We start from the raw sequence: 13,911 nt of genomic DNA, 5'->3' as shown, positions 1-13,911 counted from the left end.
CCAACGTTTCTAATAGAGAAGGAATTTGAGACTTTTACATATCAACAACGTCTTTTAACCTTTAGTTACACCCATTCAAGATGGAGACACACCCTAGGTGTGGGCCGGAGAGGAAACCTCAGGCATGAGAATAATTAGCATAGCCATTGTGCGATCTACCATTTCTAATAGAGAAGGTAGTGTTTTACATATCAACAAGTCTATTTAACCTTTTGTTTAGACCAACTTAGTTCAAATATATTGCTTGTTAACTAATTTTTGCCTTAGACTTTAAATGTAAGTTAATTTTATTTTTATGAGAATTACATTGAAAACCTTTTTCATTTAACTTTAACTAGTAAGAATTTAGCCTTAAAGCTACTGTTTACCAAACTTTAAACATACACATAAACATGGTCATTAATACACAAGGAGAGAAACCTTTGTTACGAAGACATGTCATTTTAAACGCGAATTTAAATCTGTACTGTCTTAGTGGTTGGGGGGGGTCACCATTCGGCGGTGGCTTCCCGCACAGCTTCATTCCCGAGCAGCTCCACTTCTAGGAATTGCAGGTTGCGATCTCTGCACAAATCTCTGCATACTCCAGCTTGTCTGCCTTCAGACCGGACCGGCGGCTGGAGATCTCGTGTGCCCAGTTTCGGCAGGGAGCCCAGGGGTCCGGGAGGCCCGGGATGGTTCCAGAATTCATAGAAAGAGGGCAGGCAGGCCAGCTTTGCAGAAGGCGTGGGCCTAGGTGCCCAGGGGTGGCGGCCATGATGGGCCGCCGCGGCCCTGCCCCATGGCCCTGCCATGTCTGCTGCCCTGTTCGCAGTGGCCGAGCAGCGTGGAGGGATCACGTGTCCAGTGCCCTGCGCCACGTGGTGGAGAGCCGGCTCCTGTGGGCTGGCCTCGGGCTCTTGCGTGTTGGCTTCGGGCTCCAGGGGCTCTTGTGTGCTGGCTTCGGCCTCCTGCGGGGCTGCGGGCGCGGTGCACGGGGTTGTCTGGGCGCAGCCGGCTGGCTGGCTGTTTAACCAGGTGGAAACGGCAGCTCCGCGCCTCGCCTCCCGCCCGCTGGCTCTTCCCGCTGGCTCTTCCCACTGGCTGTTCTGAGTTCGCCCGAGCGAGTGGAAACCACAGAGTGGTCCAGAGATAAATGTTCCAGAAACAGCAAAACAGTCTCGTGAAGAAAGAGCAGAGGCCTTTGGAGATCTCTTCACAAGCAGAAGAGAAGGCCATCGTGCATAGGTAGCCAAATTGCCTTTACTTATCTGAGAGATGCGCAGGTCAGGTCCACGTGGGCGCCATTTGTTGAGTTCCTGAGTTCGAGAGTTTCAGGGTTACAGAGTAAGAGAGAGTTCCAGTGTGTCAGAGTTTCAGAGGGTTCCCCAGTACCAGAGTTCGAGAGTTTCTGAGTTCGAGAGAAAAAGAGAGAGTGCTTGTGCCGCCGCAATGAGACAGCAGAGTTCTGTTTGGTGATTGGTTTAGTTTGTAAATCGTTGTTCCTGAATAAAGAAATACAGCTTCCCTGCCCAGCCGTTGTCTCCGCGTCTCTGTTACCCGCCGTGAAGCAAGCCAGGCCGGCAAGAGCCTCCGAAAATTTTAACAGAAAGGTCTCACCCGAGTAATGAAGCTGAAGGGTTGTCATTCCACACGTGAAGTCTCTGGACACAGCCTGAGCTGAAGCATGTTGAGGTGGCAGTCGTGTTGATTAGGTTGGGCTCTGCAGATGCAATATTGTTTGGTATGAATTGAGAGCAGCATGCAGGAAAGTGAGCCCCACCCTAAGGTTCCAGGACTGGGGAAATATAGGCTTTATAGTGGAGATGTGAGGTTCCTGCTGTCTTAGGGTTCAAGAAGATGATAGATAGTTATTGTTATCATCACATTATTTGGTAATTGTGTTAACTTTGAAAAGTCCCTTTGTTAGGATTTGCTGTATAATACCCAGCATCTTGTATATAGCGGTGCCACTGGTTGCTTCTGTTCTCCCTGGTCTAGGCTTTTGAGAGAGTCGGCATATCAAAGACTCGGCCTATGTATTAAAAAGACTCAGTCTGTGCTTTAAAAAGTTCGAGACATACACTCAATTTTCCCCTCTCATTTTAATTAAATGGTGATTTATATGACTACAAATTAGTAGGAGTGTACATAAACACCATTCCCACCACCAAAAGACTGTGTCCCATCCCCCCTGCCTCCACCACCCCGGGAAGCCGAATGTCCACCCTCAACCCAGGATTTTCACTTTGGTGCCCTACTCCAGATTTAGTCAAACCCTGCTTTTAGTTTCCCTTTCTGTTCTTCTTTCTCAACTTCTGTTGATGAGTGGGATCATCCCATACTCATCTTTGTCTTTCTGACTTAGCTCACTTAAATTCCTTCTAGCTCTGTCCAAGATGGGTCAGAGAAGGTGGGTTCATTGTTCTTGATAGCTGAGTAGTATTCCATTGTGTATATAGACCACAGCTTTCTCAGCCACTCATCGGTTGTTGGGCACCTGGGTTGCTTCCAGGTTTTGGCTATTACGAATTGTGCTGCTATGAACATAGGAGTACACACCTCTTTTTGGTTGGGTGTTATGGAGTCCTTGGGGTATAACTCCAGGAGAGTAATTACTGGATCATATGGAAGGTCCATGTCTAGCCTTGTGAGAGTTCTCCAGACTGCTCTCCACAGAGGCTGTACCAATTTGCATTCCCACCAGCAATGTAAAAGGGTTCCTCTGTCCCCACAACCTCTCCAGCATTTGTTGCTGCTGTCCTTTTTGATGTATGACATTCTCACAGGGGTGAGGTGGTATCTCAGTGTTGTCTTTATTTGCATTTCTCTGACAATCAGTGACCTAGAGCAGTTTTTCATATGTTTGTTAGCCTTTTGGATCTCCCCTGAGGTGAATGTTCTGTTCATATCCTCTGCCCATTTTTGGATGGGGTCATTTGCTTTTTTTGGTGCTAAGTTTGCTGAGCTCTTTGTATATTTTGGTGATTGATTAATGTCTCTTGTCTGATGGCATGTGAAGATCTTCTCCCATTCTGTGAGGGGTCTCCTTGTTTGTGTGATAGTTTCTTTGGATGTGCAGAAGCTTTTCAATTTGATGTCGTCCCATTGGTTTGTTTCTGCTTTAGTCTTCCTGCAGTTGGGTTTGATTCATCAAAGATGTCCTTGAGGTGTATGTGGGAAAGTGTTTTACCAATGTTTTCCTCTTAGTATTTGATTGTTTCTGGTCTGACATCTAGGTCTTTGATCCATTTGGAGTTGATGTCTGTTTCTGGTGAGATAAGGTGGTTCAGTTTCATTCTTCTGCATGTTTCAACCCAGTTTTCCCAGCACCATTTATTGAAGAGAGCCTCCTTCTTCCATTTAATCCTTTGGGCCCCCTTATCAAAGATTAGATGTCCATAGGTGTGGGGGTTTAGTTCTAGACTTTCAGTTCTGTTCCACTGGTCTGTGTGCCTGTTTTTGTTCCAGTCCGCAGGCTGTTTTGATGATGATGGCTTTATAATATAGTTTGAGATCTGGGAGTATGATGCCTCCATTTCTGTTTCTTTTCCTCAAGATTGTTTTGGCAATTCTAGGTGTTTTCTGGTTGTAGATAAATGATTGTAGTTTTTGTTCTATTCTCTTAAAGAAGCTTGGTGGAACTTTGATGGGTATAGCATTAAATTTGTATATGGCACTGGGGAGAATATTCATTTTGATGATTTTATTCTTCCAATCCATGAGCATGGGATATCTTTCCATTTCTTGGGTTCAGTTTTTATTTCCTTGAATAGTGACTCATAGTTTTCAGTATACAAGTCTTTCACTTCTTTGATCAGCTTTATTCCTAGGTATTTGATTGATTGTGCTGCAACAGTGAATGGAAGTGATTTCTAGATGTCTTCTTCTTCTTCAGATTTAGTGTTTGCATAGAGGAATGCCACTGAATTTTGTACATTGATTTTTGTAGCCTGATACCTTGCTATATTGCCTAATAACTTCCAGTAATTTTCTGCTGGAGTCTTTAGGTTTTTCTATGTATACTATCATGTCATCTGCAAATAGTGAGAGTTTGACTTCTTCCCTTCCAATCTGTATTCCTTTGATTTCTTTCTCTTGCCTGATTGCTATTGCAAGAACTTCCAATCCTATGTTGAAGAGTAACGGTGACAGTGGACAGCCCTGTCTAGTCCCCGATCTGAGGGGGAATGCTTTCAGCTTCTGTCCATTGAGTATGATGTTGGCTGTAGGTTTGCTATATATAGACTCCACTATCTTGAGGAATTTCCCATCTATTCCCATTTTTTGTAGAGTTTTGAGCATGAATGGGTGTTGGATTTTGTCAAAGGCTTTCTCTGCATCGATTGAGATAATCATGTGGTTGTTAGCTTTGCTTTTATTGATGTGGTGAATGACATTGATTGACTTACGGATGTTGAAGCAGCCTTGCATTCCTGGGATGAATCCCACTTGGTCGTGATGAACAATCTTTTTGATATACTGCTGTATCTGGTTGGCCAAGATCTTGTTTATATTTTGGCATCTATCTTCATCAGAGATATTGGTCTGTAGTTTTCCTTTTTTGCTGTGTCCCTATCTGCTTTTGGTATCAGGGTGATGTTGACTTCATAGAAGGTGGAAGGGAGTGTTCCTGTTTCTTTGATCTTATGGAAAGATACCTTAAGAAGTATGGGTACTAACTGTTTACTGAGGGTTTTGTAGAATTCGTTTGTGAAGCCATCTGGTCCAGGACTTTTGTTGTTGGGGAGATTCTTAATAACGGTTTCGATTTCTTTTGTCTGTGGTTGGTGCATTTAGATTTTGTAGTTCTTCTTGGTTCAGTTTTGGAAGGGCATATGTTTCTAGGAATTCTTCCATTTCTTCCAGATTTTCTAGCTTGGTGGCGTATAGTTCTTCATAGAAGTTTCACATGATTTTCTGGATTTCTGTGGTGTCAGTTGTGATATCTCCTCTGTCGTGTACGATTCTATTAATTTGAGTGTTCTCCTTTTTTTTTTTTTAATGGGTCTGGCTAGGGGTTTGTCAATCTTGTTTAATTTTTCAAATAACCAGCATTTGGCTTTATTTATCTTTTGTATGGTTATCTTATTTTTTATGTTGTTTATTTCTGCTCTAATTTTAGTGGTTTCTGTCCTTCTGGTTGCTTTAGGGTTCCTTTGTTCCTCTTCCTCTAAGTCCTTAAGGTGTGCAGTAAGGTCGTTCATTTGAGCTTTTTCTTGTTGTTTGATATGTGACTGTATGGCTCTGAGTTTCCCTCTCAGTAATGCTTAGCTGTGTCCCAAATAATTTGATGGCTTGTGTCTTCATTTTCATTTGTTTCCAGGAACATGTGAATTTCCTGCTTGAGTGTCTCTCTGACCCAGTGGTTCTTAAGCAGTAGGTTGTTTAGTTGCCTAATTCTGTGACTATTAGTAATTTTCTGTTTGTTGTTAAATGTTAGCTTTACTCCACTGTGGTCTGAGAAGGTACTTGGGATGATTTCAGTGCTCTTGAATCTATTGATGCTGTCTTTGTGGCCTAACATGTGGTCTGTCCTTGAGTATGTGTTGTATGGATTTGAAAAGAAGGTGTATTCCTTTTTTGGGGGGTGAAGAGCTCTGAAAATGTCCAGGAGGTCTAGTCTGTCCATCCCTTCATTTAATTCTCATGTTTCTTTTTTTTTAATTTCTTTATTGGGGAATTAATGTTTTATATTCCACAGTAAATACAATAGTTTGTACATGCATAACATTTCCCAGTTTCCCATATAACAATACAACCCCCACTAGGTCCTCTGTCATCCTTCATGGACCTGTATTCTCCTCAGTCACCCACCCCCGAGTCTTTTACTTTGGTGCCATACGCCAATTCCAGTTCAGGTTCTACTTGTGTTTTCTTTTCTGATCTTGTTTTTCAACTTCGGCCTGAGAGTGAGATCATCCCATATTCATCCTTCTGTTTCTGACTTATTTCACTCAACGTGATTTTTTTCAAGGTCCATCCAAGATCGGCTGAAAACGGTGAAGTCACCATTTTTTACAGCTGAGTAGTATTCCATTGTGTATCTAGACCACAACTTGCTCAGCCACTCATCTGTTGTTGGACACCTGGCTTGCTTCCAGGTGTTGGCTGTTACAAATTGTGCTGCCAAGAACATATGTGTACACAGATCTTTTTGGATGGGTGTGTTGGGTTCCTTAGGATATATCCCCAGGAGAGGAGTTGCAGGGTCATAGAGTAGGTCCATTTCTAGCCTTCTGAGAGTTCTCCAGACTGTTCTCCACAGAGGTTGGACCCATTGACATTCCCACCAGCAGTGCAGGAGGGTTCCTTTGACCCCACACCCTCTCCAGCATTTGCTGCTGCTGTTTCTTTGTTGATTCTCTGCTTTGTTGATCTAAGTGTGAGAGTGGGGTGTTCAAGTCTCCCACTATTATTGTATTAATATTGATGTATTTTTGTAGTTCTTCCAGTAGGTGTTTGATGTATTTACATGGTCCCTCATTGGGTGCATAGATATTAATAATTGTCAAGTCTTCTTGGCTGATTGATCCTCTAATCATTATGGAATGACCGTGCCTATCTTTTATTACTTTATTTAATTTAAAATCTATTGTGTCAGAGATGAGAATGGCTATTCCAGCCTTTTTCTGTGGTCCATTAGCCTGTATGATAGTTTTCCATCCTTTCATTTTAAGTCTGTGTTTATCTTGTTGGGTCAAATGGGATTCTTACAAGCAGCAGGGTTATGTTTTCTGATCCATCCTCCCACTCTGTGCCTTTTGATGGGTGAGTTTAAGCCATTGACATTTATTGATATTATGGATTTAATGAATTGTAGTGCCATTATTCAACACTTTTTTATTTTCTCTGATATATGGCAAGTATTATGGTGAGGTTCATGTTTATCAGAGGTCTTTTAGAACCTCTTTCAGGGCCGGCTTGGTGAGGTTGCCTCCTTTAACTGTTGTCTGTCTAAGAAGGTTTTGATCCCTCCATCTATCTTGAATGAAAGTCTAGCAGGATATATCATCCTTGGTTGAAACCCTTTTTCATTCAGGGCTCGGTAGATATCTTGCCATTCTCTTCTGGCTTTTAGAGTTTGAGTGGAGACGTCTGCTGGTAGTCTTACGGGTTTTCCCCTGTCTGTGACTTTGTTTCTCTCTTGCAGCCTTTAGGATCCTTTCTTTATCCTTGCTTCTTTTCATTGTAATTATGATGTGTCTTGGTGTCCTCAGGTCTGGGGTGATTCTTTTTGGGACTCTCTGAGCCTCTCTTTCTTCCTCTGGCAGGCCGATTTTACGAATGTGACTTCTTCTGAGATCATCCCACATGTCTCTGCTGTTGTTTTCAGTGCCTCTCAGTCTCTTTTTGAGCTCCTTCACCTCTTCCTTAGTTTTCTCTAGCTCGTCCTCTATATGGCTAGTTTTTTTCTGCTTCTGCCAGTCTGCTTTCCCTTCCCTCAGCTTCTTTTTTCAGTTCAGCCATTTCAGCTTTCAGTCCTATAAGTACCTCGAGGTCGCTGATATTGTCCCTAATTCTGCTAGCCTTCCCTCCATAGTTGTCTTCGTTTCTGTGAGTATTAGGTTTACTATTGCTTGCAAGCTTTTTTTTATCTGTGGTTACTTCTGACTGATTTGTAGTTTCTTCTGGGCTCCTGTCTTCATTCATTGCAGTAAGTAGCAGTTTTATTTGCTCTTGGTTTAACCTTTTTTTTTATTGATGTGTTTTTTTATTTTTATGTTCTGTTGTTCTTCAGTTCTTGTATTTTGAGTACAAGCCACGCTGTACTAAATACCTTTATGACAAATGCAGTCACAAGCCTCGGAAATTTCAATAGGAAGTGACGCAAGGATTGAAGCAGTTTAACCAATACCAGTTAGCCAAACAATGCCTCCAGTCCAAGAAAAAATGCCAACCAAATCCACATGAAAAAGAAAGAGACAGGAAAAGAGGGACAGCAGGACTAGACAGTAATGCGAGTCTACTGCCCACTAAATTCGAGGGCAGCGAGAGGGGAAGGGCCCACAGAGAGAGTCTGCTCTGAGCTAGGCTTCTTCCCCCAAATAATCCACAGATGAGCATCAGTGAATTCAGAAAGCAGGAGGAGGAGGAGGAAGAAAAGACAAGAATGAGAAGGGGAAAAAAAGAAAAGAAAAAAACAGCAGTGAAAGGAAAGAGGTTTTTTGGTTTTTTTTAATTTTTTAATTTCCTGCCCTTGTTGTAGCCGTGTTGTGGTTATTGTTGTTGATGATGTCCTCGTTGTTGGATAGGACACAGAGAAATGGAGAGAGGAGGGGAAGACAGGCCCCTGCAGACCTGCTTCACCACCTGTGAAGTGACTCCCCTGCAGGTGGGGAGCCGGGGCTCGAACCTGGTTCCTTACGCCGGTCCTTGTGGTTTGCGCCACCGCCCGACCCCCAGGATACTTTGTTTTAGAAAGAAGTGGTGAGAAACAGCAAGCCAGCACCTTGCTGCTGAGCTCTTCGATAAGCGGCCTCGCGTGCCAGCCCTGTGCCCTGCCCGGCACCACGGCAGGGGCAGAGGCAGGGGCAGGGCACTCTGGCCGCGTCGCTGAGGGTGCAGTGCCTGCCGAGGGCGCCAAGCCATCAGCCGCTGGACACACGTGATTGCCATGCCCTGGCTTGACCGGCCTCCGAGCAGGAGAGCGCCACAAAGTGGCCACTGCGTGAGGGTGCCATGCGTGGGAGGGAGCCGGGAGTGGGCCCGGGCCTCGTGAGGGCACCTTGGGCTCTGTGAAAATAAGCCGCAGTCCCACCACAGCGGGCACAGGACTGCAAACCGGCAGTCAGCAGCCCTCCCCAGAGGCCTGCTTTGCGGGCGGTCAGGAAGGCAGACTGCGTGGAGGAGGAGTGCACTCGCTCACTAACCTGGCAGTGCGGTGCGGGCCCTTCCTTTCTCCAACTTGACCCCCGAGTGGCCCGGACTCGCCTCCACCCCTCCTGTCAGGCTGCTGCTTCCCTGGCTGGCTTGCTCTCTGCGGGGCCTCCCATCATAAGCGCGGCTTCTGCCGGCTGACGGGCAGCGGCCCAGAGCTGGGTCGGAGGAGCCCAGGCTTCGGACGCTGAGACCCCAGCACCAGCTTGGTGAGGCTCACACCTGGCCACTGACCAGGACACACGCTGCCCCTGCCCCGGGGGGCTGAGGACCCCCCTTTCCTGCTCCCCACAGGCCCCGTCTCCACCGCAGGTCCGTGCCCAGCCCCTCCTGCCCGGCAGCGGGCGGGTGTCTCACCTGGGAGGGAGGCAGCTGGCTCCCCCTTCCTGTCCCCTGCCCTCCTCTGGGGACGTTCCCTAACTTGTTCATTCCAGTGAATGCCCTACACCCTTAGCTGCCTGCGGCCTCTCTCTCTCCCCGGGCTTGGGCATCGCCGCCAGAAGAACAAATGTGTCTTCACTCGACAGCACAAAGCTCATCTCCTTGAAGAAGGGTTGACGTTTGAAGACTTCTAGGAGGCTGGGATGACACAGAGACGGGACTCACAGTGAGGATTCCGCTTCAGACGCCACGCTGCAACCTCCAGTCCAGTCGGCTGCCCTCAGTGGGCCCTTCCACTCGAACCTGAGCCGGCGCGGGGCCGGGCCTCCACCGACTCAAAGCCCAGCACAGGGTTCAGAGCTGCCCTGGCAGTGAGGGTGCTGGAAACACGGGCTGTGCCGAGCAGCCTCTGGGCAGGCCTCCCCCACACGCACCATCACGGCCGGTCCCCTCGGGCTCTGAGGCAAAACAGCCCCAAGTGGCTGTTCCTCAGCCCTCTCCCAGGAGGGCCTCTGCCTTTTTTGTTTTAATCTTTACTTACTGCTAGAGACAGCCAGAAATCAAGAGAGAAGGGGGCGGTAGAGGGGGAGAGACACACCTGCAGCCCTGCTTCACCTAGCAAAGCTTTCCCCCTGCGGTGGGGACCGGGCTCGAACCCGGATCCTTGTGCACTGTAATACGAGTGCTCGACCAGGTGCGCCACCACCTGGCCCCCGCCTTTCCCTTCACTCTCTTTTCCTGCCTCCAGGGTGATCACTGGGGCTCGGTGCCAGCACTACGAAACCACGGCTCCTGGAGGCCATTCTATTGGCTAGAACAAAGAAATTGATAAAACAGGGAGAGACAGAAAGACACCTGCAGACCTGCTTCACCTGCTTCACCACTTGTGCTTCTTCCCCCATGCAGGTGGGGACCAGGGATTTATTTTTTTAGAGAGAAAAATGGAGAGAGGAGGGGGAGACGGGGAGAGAAAGACAGACACCCGCAGACCTGCGTCACCGCCTGTGAAGCGACTCCCCTGCAGGTGGGGAGCCGGGGGCTCGAACCGGGATCCTGACGCCTGTCCCCGCGCTTGGTAACGCGCGCCCACTGGGCCCCATCCTCTTCTTTCTTTAGGGAAACTGAGGGCAGAGATACGAATCTCGGCTCCTGTGGACGCCAGGGCCTTATCAGCTCCCCGACACAGGCCTGGCCTAGCCTAGGGCGCCGGTCAGACGGAGAGCAGGCCCCGAGCCCGCAGTGCTGGGCTGCTCCCACCCTCATGTGGGTGCACATTCCTGACCCAGGTCACAGAGCACCGGCCCTGTGCTCCCTCCTCAGCAGGGGCTGTCCAGATGCTGTGTGGGGGCCACTGGCATTGGGGCGGCCACCCCCCTTCACAGGAGGGGTCTCTCCCCCTGTCACCATGGGGAGGCCAGCAAGGGTTCACTTCTCAGTTAAGATGCAGTTGGTGGCCATCCTCCCCTCCTCCCAGCGTGCACCGGGCTTTCTGCTACTGTCACTGGGTGGCCTTGGGCGGTGGCCTGAGAATCTGCTCCTTTTTCAGCCTGACAGACACAGGTCACACAGGCTCCTGTGCTGAATGGAGTAGATGTGGGCCCTGGCTCAGATGATGGGGTCAGCAGCTAATGGTATTTACACACTTTCCTCGTCTCTGGGAGCTGCCCTCTGCCCTGACCCAGCTTTCTAGTCTGTTTTCAACTCTGACACCACCTCCCCAGACAACTCCTTTGGCCCACCTGCATGTTAGCGGTCAGGCTCAGGCAAAAGTGACTGAAGTCATGGGCCCCTTGGAATAGACCTAAAATAGACTTGCCAGCTTCTTCCACACAAAGACCCCTGATCTCATCTGCTCTACTCCCACCTTTGGGCTCCTGAGTATTAAACGTTTTGTCCTGCTTTATATCTTACCACCTTTCAGCCACCAGGTTGCAGATGACCTCCCTGGGCACGGTGTGGAATTGTACCCCTGTGATCTTACAGTCTTGTTAATCATTATTAAATCACTAATGATTTTTTTTTTTAAATCTGCTCCTTTTGTCCAAGAGTCTGCTGACCAGCCAGACATGGAGTAGTCTCTTTACACACAAAAGAAAGTCACCTGTGAAACTGGTTGCTGTGGGAAGGTGAGAACTGGGCAAAGGACCAGCACCATTATGCCCGGGGCCCAGTCTCCTGTGGACACGAGTCCAGCTGGGTCCATGGCAGAATAAACACGGCTTCCTGCACCCCAGCCTCGGGGGTCCCGGCTGTCTCTGCCTGAGCCCCGTAACAATAGCATGCACACTGCAGCTCCAGAGAACCTGCCAGAGGAGGCGGGTTTAAGAGGTGGAAACGGAGAAATGACACATGAGCTGAGGTGACTGAATGTGGAAGAAATACTTTGCAAGAAGTGGTTATTTAATCTTGTTCTTTGAATTGAGTCCACTCTTTTTTAATATTAAAATCTTTATTTTGGATAGAGGCAGAAATTGAGAGGGGAGGGGGGGTAGGGAAGGAAAGACACTCGCAGCCCTGCTTCACCGCTCAGGAAGCTTCCCCTATAGGTGGGGACCAGGGCTCCAACCCAGGTCACGGTGCACTGTAATGTGTGCGCTCAGCCAGGTGCGTCACCACCCAGCCCCATGTTGATTATTCCTAGGAATGACTAGGAGGAAGATAATTTCCAATTATTCACAGAGTGACTCAGCCTGAGAGTCGGACATGGGTCATGTCTCTCAGCTGGTTAAGGAGGAACCTGCCGTGAGGCTGAGGAGGTCATGGCCTGGGGGAGGCTTGACCTTCACTGCCTCTAAGACCGCACAAGGAACCCAGGGAAATGAGACAGAAGGCACCAGTGACTCATCTTACTTGGAAACGGCACAGAGAAAATCAGAAGTCTCTGTGACTGTGACGCAGACACTTTGAAAACTAAAGTCCCCGCGGGGGAGACAGCATAATGGTTATGCAAACAGATTCTCATGCCTGAGGCTCTAAAGTCCCAGGTTCAATTCCCCCGCACCACCATAAGCCTGAGCTGAGCAGTGCTCTGGTATTTCTCTCTCTCTGCATCTCTCTCAAAAATAAAATTAATAAAAAAAAAAAGAAAATTAAAGTCCCCTTGCAGGGAGGACGCCCCACCCGCGGCAGAGAAGCAGGTCTGCGTCTGTCTTGTTTCCCCATTTTATTTATTTTTTTTTGCCTCCAGGATTATCACTGAGGTTTGGTGCCAGCACTACACATCCACTGCCCGTGACAGCCATTGCTTTTTCCTGCAGACCTGCTCCGCCACTTGAGACGTGACCCCCTTCATGAGGGGCGCTGGGGGCTCCAGTCCTTGTGCTTCGTACTGTGTGTGTTCTCTGTCCCCTGGGGCTGTCAGCTGCTGCCCAAGCCAGGGACGCACAGGGCCCCCCACATACGGGCTCCTGTCCCTACACCCCGTGACCACAGCGAGCTTATCACTTAGGGCCAGAGCTGAATAGTAACCACTCCAGAAGGGACACCGGCAGTCAGGAACACTCCAGGGTGGCGTCACGGGCAGCCATCTCCCGGCTGGTGCAGGCAGATGGGGCTCGGTGTGGCCCTGGGGAGGGGCTCGGCTCTGCCACCCGCGGCCTGGACCCACTGACCCTCCCCACGCACCCTCATCCCGAGTGGACAGGTTCTGAGAGACGCCAGATATTCCCTCAGCAAACGCTCGTGGGACTTCCCCACCAGGAAAGAGTCCCCAGGACCTGCAGGGAGAGGGGACAGCTGGTCAGTCAGCGCAGGACACGCTCGGCCAGGACGGTCTCCTGCGGGGCAGCCCGTGTTCTGACGGGGGCCCGTGGATCATGTGCACTTAGGTCCTTGGCTAACTTTTTTTTTTTAAGACTTTTTAAAAATATTCATTCCTTTCTGTTGCTCTAGTTTTATTGTTTAATATTTGTATCGATGCCCTATTGTTACGTGGGAAAGTGTTTTTTTTACTTTATTATCTTTACTTATTGGATAGAGACAGACAGAAATTGAGAGGGGAGAGGAAGAGACAGACCCCTGCAGCCCTGCTTCACCCTCCCTCAAGAAGCTTCCCCCCTGCAGGTGGGGACCAAAGGCTTGAACCCGGGTCCTTGTGCACTTTGACTTGTGTGCTTAGCCAGGTGCGCCAGCACCGGGCCTCCAAGGCTATTTTTTAATGTAGTTTTAATTATTTTTGGATAGAGCCAAAAATTGAGGGGGGAGAAGTAAACAGGGAAACAGTCACCTGCAGGCCTACTTCACCACTCATGAACCTTCCCCCAGCAGGTGGTGTCCTGGGACTTGAACCCGGGACCCTGTGCACTATACTGTGCAGGTGCACCACCACCTAGCCCCCAAACTTTTTTTAAATCATGTTTTATTTCTGTATTTTGGATAGATAGAAAATGAGAGGGGAGGGGCTGGAGGATGGACACCTGCAGCGCTGCATCGCGGCTGGGGAAGAGTGCCGCCTGCAGGTGGTGCTGGGCCTGCGCTCAGGCCGTGACAGGCACACCCACGGAGAGTGCCGCCTGCAGGTGGTGCTGGGCCTGCGCTCAGGCGGTGACAGGCACACCCACGGAGAGTGCCGCCTGCAGGTGGTGCTGGGCCTGCGCTCAGGCGGTGACAGGCACACCCACGGAGAGTGCCCGTCGCCCAGGCTCCCGCGTTCCCTCTGCGAGTCGGGAACGT

This window comes from Erinaceus europaeus, chromosome 19, assembly GCF_950295315.1.
Source record: "Erinaceus europaeus chromosome 19, mEriEur2.1, whole genome shotgun sequence".
NCBI classification, from domain to species: Eukaryota; Metazoa; Chordata; class Mammalia; order Eulipotyphla; family Erinaceidae; genus Erinaceus; species Erinaceus europaeus.
The sequence above is the reverse complement of the archived record's forward strand: the minus strand, read 5'-3'. Positions refer to the sequence as shown.